Raw genomic sequence first — 9,933 nt, 5'->3', positions numbered from 1 at the left:
ACTAAAGCGTGGCCCAGCAAAGAATCCTTGTTGCCCAGCAAGGTCCCAGGGCAGGTCCAGAGCCCCTCGTGGGACCCGGTGAGACTCAAACCAGCACCCCTGCAAGCATACCCCGGGCGGGGATAGCGTGTTGACTTGGGGTCTCCAAGCCAGGGAGGGCAGCAGAGTTGGGGCGCAGCCTGCAGTCAGGGTTTTAAAGTCATTCTCCTTTCACACGTGGGGAAACTGAGGCCCCGAGGAGGGGCAGGCCTTGTCCAAGGCCCTGCCTTTCTGGCCTCCACCCTGTGGGCCCAGGGGCCTCGACACTTACCCCAAACCCCCCACCCCCAGGGAAATGACAGATTTTCCTCCCAGATAAGGGCCCCTCACGCCCCAGGTGTGGCCCATCGATCCGCTTGCTAATTCTCCACCCTCATCACCCTCCGGGGCTTCACAAGTACCTGTCACTGACCGCTTCCTGCAGCCTCCAAGGCTTCAAAACTGCGAGAAACTTCCTATGGCCCCGAGAATGTTTCATCCCACCAGAGCCTTTCATCGGAGCCTTTGAAAATGCCCTGAGAAGCTTCCAGCCTCAGAGAACCTCCAGGAAGAAGGTGGCAGGCGGGTACCGCTGCGCCCATTTCCCTGCTGGCAACACGGAGGCTCGGGGGGGGGGGGCGGCTGTCAGTCACCCCAGCTGAGCCCCCCCACCACCACCCGGGTCAGTTCCTCGCGACATAGACGTACAGGGGCTGACAGAGACCCCATGGAGACTTCTAGAAAGAGACGGTGAACCTCACGGTTGCTCTTGCACGGATACCCCCCCTCCCCGTGTCCTCTGTCTCAGTGATCCTTACCGCGGCACCCTCGGGGGCTCACGGCCCTCGTGCACCCTTTGAGCTGGCCCCAGAGCACCCCTCGCCCCCCACCCCGCACACCTGGGGTCCTGCCCCGCGGGGAGCTCGCCGGCCAGGTGGGCGCCCAGGTGAACACAGCTGAGGACACACTGCAGGGCAGCTGGTGAGACGTGACAGACGGGCGGGGGTGGGCAGAGCCAGAGAGAGCGCACAGGGTCCCTCCAGCACAGCCGTCGGGGTCATCGGGACCCCCAGGGCCGTGTTCCGGTGCGTGTTCATTACCGCGCGTGTTGGCCCGGAATTCCGGCTTGGAGAGCCCTCTCTTGCCCTTGGCCGGGACTTCCGGCCAAGGAAGCCCCCCTGGTGGGTGAGCCCCTCTGCTCCCCCAGACACTGCAGCCCGAGAAAAGCAAAGCTTTGAGGGGTGGGGGCCTGCCCCGGATCGGACAAGTGATAAGGGACTGAGTGAAGACAAGTCCGAGAATCGGCGCTTCCTGTCGGAGTTCTTGACCCCGAGACGGCAGGACCTGCCCGAGCTCACTCACGAGGGACGCTGCGGACCCCCGCCTGTTATTCATGATGAACCGCGCCCTGAGCCTCTGCGGGTTCCAGATACTGCGTTGGGGGCGGGGAGGGGGGACAAGCCAGACCCAGCCTCTGAGGGTCCCCAGGGAGGGCAGGCAGGTGCTCGCCATCCGGGTCAGGTGCGGCGGGCAGGAGGGCCGGGAGGACCCCGCAGAAGCCCTCCCCACCCCACCCCCCAGCCGTCTGGGGGCCAGGGCTCCTTCTGGGGGTTGACACCCACACTTCGTGGGGACAGAGCCCCGAGCCATCCTCCCCAGGCCCGGAGCTGGGGTGGCTGCGTGGACGAGGCCATGTGCATGGGGAGGACACGGAGCTGGGCTCAGTGCCAGGAGCAGCCATGGGGCCAAAACAGAGGCCTTTTAGAGTCTGAGATTGAGACCCCAGCCCTCAGGTCCAAGGTGCCTCACGGACCCCAAGTAAGAGAGACTAACTCCTTATCCCGGCAAGCCCCCTACTCAGCCTCCCCTCAGGTGCTCTCAGAGCAGGGTTTTCCCAGAAGGGGGGGGGGGAGCGGCTGGGGAAATGCCCTGGGGCATCCTGGGCCTATCCTGAGTCCTCCCAAGCCTAGAACCCATGGGAGATTACAAGAGTTTCAGGGTAACTGCGGTACGGGGCGCCTGGGGGTCTCGGTTCAGCATCGCCTTCGGCTCAAGTCACAATGTGGCGGTTTGTGGGTTCAAACCCCGCGTCCTGCTCTGTGCTGACAGCTCAGAGCCTGGAGCCTGTTTCAGATTCTGTGTCCCGCTCTCTCTGCCCCTCCCTCGCTTGCACTCTGTCTCTCTCTCTCTCTCTCTCTCTCTCTCTCTCAAAACTAAATAGACATGAAAAAAATTATTTTCGGGTTAGGTAAACAAGATTTGTCTGTATAAAAACCACGCGTGTATAGTTTTCCTGCACAGTTACATATATGTGTACATTGCACACAAGCACGGAAGAGGTTTTACACGAAAGGGTTGAGGGTGGCTGCCCCCAGGTAGAGTTATTTTCGGGTCTCTCGTGCAGGGAGTGCCCCAGAGCTGGGCAGCCCGGCCACCTCTGCCACGGGCGCACTCAACGCTGACAGGTGCCCTCCTCCAGCCACCCCCCCCCGCCCCGAACCCAGTGAGGGGGCCGCTCCCCTCCTCCTCCGCCTGGGCTCCCAGCTCCCTGGGGAGACCCTACCCCCCCTCCAGAGCGGGGCTCTTGTCCTCCTGTTCAGTGTCTCCCACGTCCTTCAAGGACACTGACTATTGCTTTTTTTTTTTTAACTTTTCATTCTGGAAAAATCTTAAACATACACAAAAATAGAATGGTATAGTCCGTGATCATGCCCCCGCCTCAACTGTTACCAGTTCGTATCTGACCTTGCTTTTTTCTGTATCTCCCCACTCTTCCCCCTCCCCCCAAACTGGATTATTTTGGAGCAAACCCCGAACGTTTTGTTGATTTCATCTGCCACTATTTCTAACTGTCTCTAAAAGGCGATAAAAATATGACACAGAATCGCTCTCATAACACAAAAAGAGTTAACCCCAATTTCCTAATATCTTCTCATAGCTCATGTTGAAATACCTCATTGGTCGAAGAAATGAACTTTTTTTTAAAGTCATCTCTGTGCCCAATGTGGGGCTCAAACTCACCACCCCGGAGACCCAGAGTCCCAAAGCTCCACCGACTGAACCGGCCGGGCGCCCCAGAAGTGAATTTTTACGGGGGATTTGTTCACGTCAGGATCCCAGCGTTGCATCGAGTCGACAGGGCTCTTTGGTCCCTTTTTGTCTATAGATGGTTCTCCCTCTCTCTCTCTTTTTCTCTTTCTCCAATGTACTTGATGAAGAGGCTGACGTTTGTCCTGAATTTCCCACAGTCTGGGCTTTGTTGACGGTGTCCCTGTGGCGCTTCGTGACCTGCTACTGCTCCCCGTTCTTCTGTTGACCCGGTGGCGAGCTCCAATCGCCGGCTTACGTTCCGGATCTCTATTTTGGGGAGAATGACTCACTCCGAGGTGGTGGTGTATATTTCTACAAGGAAGGACAGCTAGCAGCCATGAGGATCGCTGTCAGGCTCACGCCTTCATTAAAGGTTGCAAAATGAGGATTGTGTACCTCTGTCATTCCTTCTCCGCTGATCAGAGCATTTCCACGTCTGGGTGTCGGCAGAGCGCTTGCGTCCCGAGGGCCTTCTCTTTATCCACTGTGTACCTTGAGTGACAGTCGTACAGAAAAGGCAGGATAAACGCTTTGTGTACCAGGTTGTTGTTTTTGTTGTTGTTAACCTTTTTTACACGTGTTATTTATTCTTGAGAGACAGAGTGGGAGCGGAGGAGGGACAAGAGAGAGGGAGACACGGAATCCGAAGCAGCCTCCGGGCTTCGAGCCATCAGCACAGAACCCACCGAGCTCGGACCCACGAACTGCGAGGTCATGACCTGAGCCGAAGCCGGGCGCTGGACCGACGAGCCACCCAGGTGCCCCTGCCTGCCAGCTCTTAGATAAAGGGATTGTTCCCTAGAACTGGCCGAACGTGATCAGTTTCGTTTTTTATGACCATCACGAAAGAATGGACTTTAACATGTTCGATGGGTTGCAACCTATTGCTTTTGTTATTCTTGTAGGCGCTCCACTTGTCCTGTTTGACCGGCGGGGGCCTCTTCGACTTCTTCCTCGAGAGAATGCCTCAGTAGTGTTGAATACTTTTGTCCAGATATGACTAAATAGTCCAGACTCTGGAATACTGGCCTGGAATGTGCCATTTCTCCACAGAGCATTTTTTTCTTTTTCTTTTTCCTTTGCACGGGAAGTGGCGCGGGGAGACCACAGTCTGCCCGTGGATGAGTTTAAAGAAACCCGGAATGGTCAACCAAGTTCAAAGCAGGGCCCTCTCTGGCAGGGTTTTTGTTCAGGTGATACGCCCCGAAGCGAAAGCACATTTGGGGGCATTATGAGGGGGCGGGCTGAGTCTCTACCGCCCGCTCCCCAGGGTCAGTTTGCTCTGGGTCAGTGGCGCTTGGGTGGGCTTTATTAATGCAGGATTAACTTGGCCCGCTGGCCAGGCAGCCCGGCTGCTAACCAGGAAGGCCCAGCGGCGAGGAGAGCTTCCTCTCCCTCCTGGAGCGCAGTGCCCGGCTCAGGGTTGGCGCTCGGGGCTTGCTGAGCGCAATTGGAAAGAAGGGGCCTGTGTCGCTGGCTCCTCCCCTGAGAGAGTGCGGGAAGTTCATGTGGCCGTGACAGCTACACGCCCACAGGCCGAGAGGTCCCTCCCGGGACCAACGAAAATGGAACAGTACCTACTGGAAAGCGGCTCATCTCCCACACCCACCGGGAGCCTGCGTCTGACTGGACCAACTTGGCTTTGTATTTTACCCGCACGATGTCTCTCCTCTGTTAGAGGCAAAAATATCCAGCAAAAGGAAGCATTTTGGAAACACACACCCAATACTCTTGCCGGCTGGGACACCGAGGCCGGAGTGGGTCCTCGGTTACTCTGGGGAGCTCGAGCCCAGCATCGGGCTCTGTGCTGATGGCTCGGAGCCCGGAGCCTGCTTCGGAGTCCGTGTCTCCCTCTCTCTTTGCCCCTCCCCCACTGGCTCCCTGTCTCTGTCTCAAAAAACAAAGAAAAAACAACAATAATAAAAAGAAGACCGTGCACGGATGCTACAGCGATATTCAACACACCGTTCAGCCAAATCTGTATGAGACTGTCCGCGACGAAACCGAGGTAGTCATTTCGACGATCCAGGGTTCTGTTCCAGCCACGTAAAAGGAGAGTCTAGAATTCAAATCCAGCGGGCGATTCTGAGCCACCTACATACGTCTTTGTAAACAGTTCTCAGGGAAGAGGGATTTGCTGGGTGATGATTTAGAGCCGTCCTGTCAGCTGCCGTAGCCGCGAGAGGCCGCTTCTATTGAAATCAGTTACCGTGAAATTAAGCAAGATACCAGCTCAGGGGCACCAGGCCCCATTCAAAGCGCTCAACGGGCGTGTTGCAGGGACAGGTGTAGACAAACGTCGGGTGCGAGGGCCAAATCTGCTGCCGGTCGTTTCTGTTCTTTGTTATCGAGCGTGTGGACAGAAACCTGGAAAACCTATGGTTCTCAGTCTCCGGCGTGGAGGGGTTCTTTTTAACTTCACTTGTGTCTGTGAGTCTGGGTGGAGAAAGACGCTACCCAGAGGATTTGGGCGGGAATAACTGAAAGAAAGGAAAAAAAACACAAAACCAAAAACAACTCAACATGTGTGTCGAGTTCAAAAGCGATTTGGAGGTTGTGATTGGAATGTGTTTGGCGCTAACCAAACAACAAAAGAGGCTCCTTAACCTTTTATCGCTTTCCTGGCCCCCCCCCCCCCCCCCCCCCCCCCCCCCCCGCGTGTCGTCTCTCAATCTCTTGTAACCTCTGTTTCCAGAATACACTTCAGGAACTGAAGAGGCCGGGCAGGGCAGCGAGAGGAGGGGAAATCAAAGCGAGGCCAGGATCAAAGGGACTCAGGGTGGAAGCAGAAGCCATCGACCCTCCTTTTTCTGGGTCTCTGATCAATAAACACCAGCCCCGGAGCAGGGCGGGGGCGGCTCTCAGGGCCTCGTGGAGGGCCTGACTTGAACAACAAAGCCGGGAAGAGGGTACTTAGCACTTGGAGAGGAAAGGCAGGCGTCTGTGATGTTGGGGGCGTCAAGGACAGGAGCCGTGGGGGGAAGGTTAAGGATGCAAAGGAAGGACAGTGACCCCGAGTGGCTCCCGCCTGCCCGCTGGGGCTGCTGCAGATCGCGATCCTTTTTTGTTTTGTTTTAGCTCATTGCTTTTCTCTTTCTTCTTCACTTCTCTTTCCTGGATGGGCGTCGTCGTCTATTTCCCCTTGCCCACCCCTTCTGGTTCGACAAGGGTGACCGACACACCAAATGCAAATAAGGGCCCAAGCCCTGAGCAGGCCAAGTGGTGAGTGGGCGGAGCCCAGGTGTGGATGAGGGGGGACCTCGACCCCGGATCTCAGATCTCGGTGGCCCTTGCCTTGGGCTAACCCTGAACCTCAGGGTAGCCATTCCAGAACTGGTAAACTGGCTTTGGTAGAGGAAAGTGCCTTACGGAGCCTCGAGCAAATAACTTGCCGGAATGATTTTGTTTTTCAAAAAAGTTTTTTAACATGTATTTATTTTTGAGAGAGAGAGAGACAGAGTGTGAGCGGGGGAGGGGGGCAGAGAGAGAGGGAGACACAGATTCCAAAGGAGGCTCCAGGCTCCGAGTTGTCGGCACAGAGCCCGACGCGGGGCTCGTACCCACGAGCCACGGGATCATGACCCGAGCCGAAGTCGGACGCTTAACCAACTGAGCCCCTCAGGAGCCCCACCATAATGATTTTTTTTGAAAAAGATATTGCCAGGGATGGGGCTCTCTCTGTTTTCCAAAAACGGGTATAGAAGAATTAACAAAAGCACTCATCATATGCTTCCAACAGGATAACTGGGTAGGGGATCCCGACCTCGGGGTTGGCAAAAACCACTTAGGAGTTTAGACGTGTCTGGCAAACAAAAGGGGAGAGGGAAGCCTGTAATTTTCAGTGAACGGATACACATCAGATGAGATGTGTAGAAGCTTCTAGCTTCCTAACGCTGGTCAGTGCAAATCCCGAACCGGGAAATCTATTCCCACGGTGAAACAGCATCTCGTTCCAGATACATTGCGTGCATCCTCTGCTTCCGTGTTCTAACAGTTTTATAAAAACATTCAGATTTTACCAGTTTTTCCCACTAATGTCCTTCGTCCTTTCTAAGGATCCAACCCAGGGCACCTGGCTGGCTCGGTCGGTGTGGAGCATGTGACTCTTGATCTTGGGTTGTGAGTTCCAGCCCCGTTGGGTGTAGACTTTACTTTTTTTATTTCCTAAAAATGTTTTCAATGCTCATTTATCTTTAAGAGAGAGAGAGAGAGAGAGAGAGAGAGAGAGAGACAGAGCATGAGCAGGGGAGGGGCAGAGAGAGAGGGAGACAGAATCTGAAACAGGCTCCAGGCTCTGAGCTGTCAGCACAGAGCCCGACACGGGGCTCGAACTCACAGACTGTGAGATCAGGACCTGAGCCGAAGTCGGGCGCTTAACTGAGCCACCCAGGCGCCCCAGGTGTAGACTTGATTAAAAAAAACCCAAAAAACAAAAAAACTCAGATCCAACCCGGAATACCACATTGCCACTTACTCATCGAAAACTTCATTTTGGGGCCCCTGGGTGGCTCAGTTGGTGGAGTGTCTGACTTCAGTTCAGGTCTTGATCTCTCCATTCGTTAGTTCGAGCCCCACATCAGGCTTACTGCTGTCAGTGCAGAGTCCCCTTTGGATCCCCTGTCCCCACCCCCCTGCCCCAGCTTGTGCTCTCTCAAAAATAAGTGACACATTTGAAAAAATAAATAAAATACCTTCAAAAAAAACCTAGGTTTTCAAAATATACGTATAACACCAACATATGCACAGTTCAAAAACAAAAATACAGCAGCACCAGCAGGTGTAGACTAAAGTCTCCCTCCGCAACCCCTCATTCCCGATCGCGATCCCGAGTTTCCACTGTGTCCCCACCGAGGTTATTTCTCAGGTAAATACCAGCACACGCAATTAAAACCTCATCGAGAGCAGAGGGAGGAGAGAGGGAAAGGCTGCCATCTTGTTTCAACACGGGGGATATACCGCGAGCCTTCCAGAAAAGTCATGAGGGAAAATGATTGTTTAGTCAGTGTGCGGGATGACCAGGCTGCAAACTGAATGCTGGCATTTCTTTTCTTTTCTTTTTTTTTTTTAATGTTTATTTATTTTTGAGAGAGAGAGAGAGAAAAAGAGAGACACAGAGAGAGAGAGAGAGAGCGCTTGAAGGCATATAAGCAGGGGAGGGGCAGACGCAGAATCCGGAGCAGCCTCCAGGCTCCCAGATGGACGGAGGGGCTCGAACCCACCAGCTGTGAGGTCATGACCAAGTCGGATGCTCAGCCAACTTGAGTCCCCCCAGGCGGCCCGAATGCTGGCATTTCTTACCGCCAGTTCAAAAAGCAGAAAAGACCACCCACGGGCAGCACCTCGTCCCTCTGGGCGGGTCTGTCCTCTGGGGGCACAGGGAGCAGGTGCCTCAGACGGATGGGGCTGCGACACAGGACTGCGGGGGCGTCCACACAGTCCGGGATCGTTGTGACTCCTGACCCTGGGCAGAGTTTCTGGCTGGGCCACCCGGGACTGTAAAACCTCACCTCGGCAGCCACACAGCCAGCAAAGCTCGGCCTTCCTCGGAGGCTGGCCTCCCGGTCCCGGGGGGGGCTACACCCAGGGCACTTTGGGGCTGCGGGGATCTGGCTCCATCATCACTGCCTGAGACCAGGAACCTAATGAGCCCAAGGGGCCTGAAAGACGACCCCCAAGACTGGAGGGGACGGGCGTGTCGGCCTCCCGCCGGAGGGTGCAGGGGAACTGACCAGTGAGCACCCGAGTCTCTTGTGGAGGCCGGCTTGGGGGGCCTCGCGGCCTCTCTGGATTCTGGAACTATCTCCCGATCTGTAAACCCAGCACAGGAACTCAGTATAGCACAGCCTCCCACGATTCAGGAAAGGAGGACCGAGCACAGTCCGACCTCCCGTCCTACTTGCCCTCTGCCTGAAGACTCCAAGATCCAGGAAAGGAAGGGAGAGGAAGGGCGGGGGAGGGAGACCGAGAGAGGAGGGGTGGGGCGGGTAGGTGGAGAAGCCGGCTGCCCGGGAGAGCCCAAAGGGTTGGACACACAGTCCCTGCCGCCCCAACCGCCCACCAGGAGCGAATCGGGCCCAGGGCTCCCGTCCCTCCCCGCAGTCTGTCTTTCTGCCCGGACACCTGGAGAGCCCGTCCGGGACAGCCAAGGTCCGGGACGCCCAAGGTCTTCCGGGGGTGGCCTCACGGGGCCCTGAAGGACCCTGCCCACAGAGAGCGGTCCTGGTGGGATCAGGGCTCGGACGGCGGGGACAGGAGGCCCGGGGCCCACGCCCGTCTCTTCCCACAGGGCGACCTGAGATCGCGGAGCGCCTGGCACAGCGCGGGGGCCCTGCGCCCCTCACCCTGCAGGGGAGGCACCCACCCACGACCACAGCGCAAGTCCCGGTGAAACGGCCTCTTCTAACGGGGCCCACCGGGCCGGCCCGCCTCCCGCCTCCCGCGAGGGCCCCGCGGGCACGTCCGGGAAGGCGGGGTCCCGCGTCCACCAGCGTCCCTGGTTCCCCCGCCGCCCAAGGGGTGGGCGTGCGGCCCCCTAATCCGCGCCCCCGGCGGATGCAGGGCGCGTCGGGGAGCGAGGGGCTGGGCTGCTTGGCCCACCTGGCACAGGGTCTCGCACATCGCGGGCGGGGGGCGGGGGGTGGGGGGGGTGGTAAATAAATACGTCCCAGGCCGCGGGCCGGACGGCGGCCAAGGGTCGCTGCCCGGGACGGAGGCCGACCCCAGGACCCGCCGCCGAGTGGGAGGCCCGCCCCGGGGGATGTGGATTGCGGCGACGGGCGGGAGAGCGGGGGTCGCCGGCGGGGTGGGTCGCAGGGTTGGGGGGGG

Source organism: Herpailurus yagouaroundi, unplaced genomic scaffold (assembly GCF_014898765.1).
Source record: "Herpailurus yagouaroundi ecotype Mexico unplaced genomic scaffold, PumYag 205, whole genome shotgun sequence".
In the NCBI taxonomy this organism is placed as follows: Eukaryota; Metazoa; Chordata; class Mammalia; order Carnivora; family Felidae; genus Herpailurus; species Herpailurus yagouaroundi.
The sequence above is the reverse complement of the archived record's forward strand: the minus strand, read 5'-3'. Positions refer to the sequence as shown.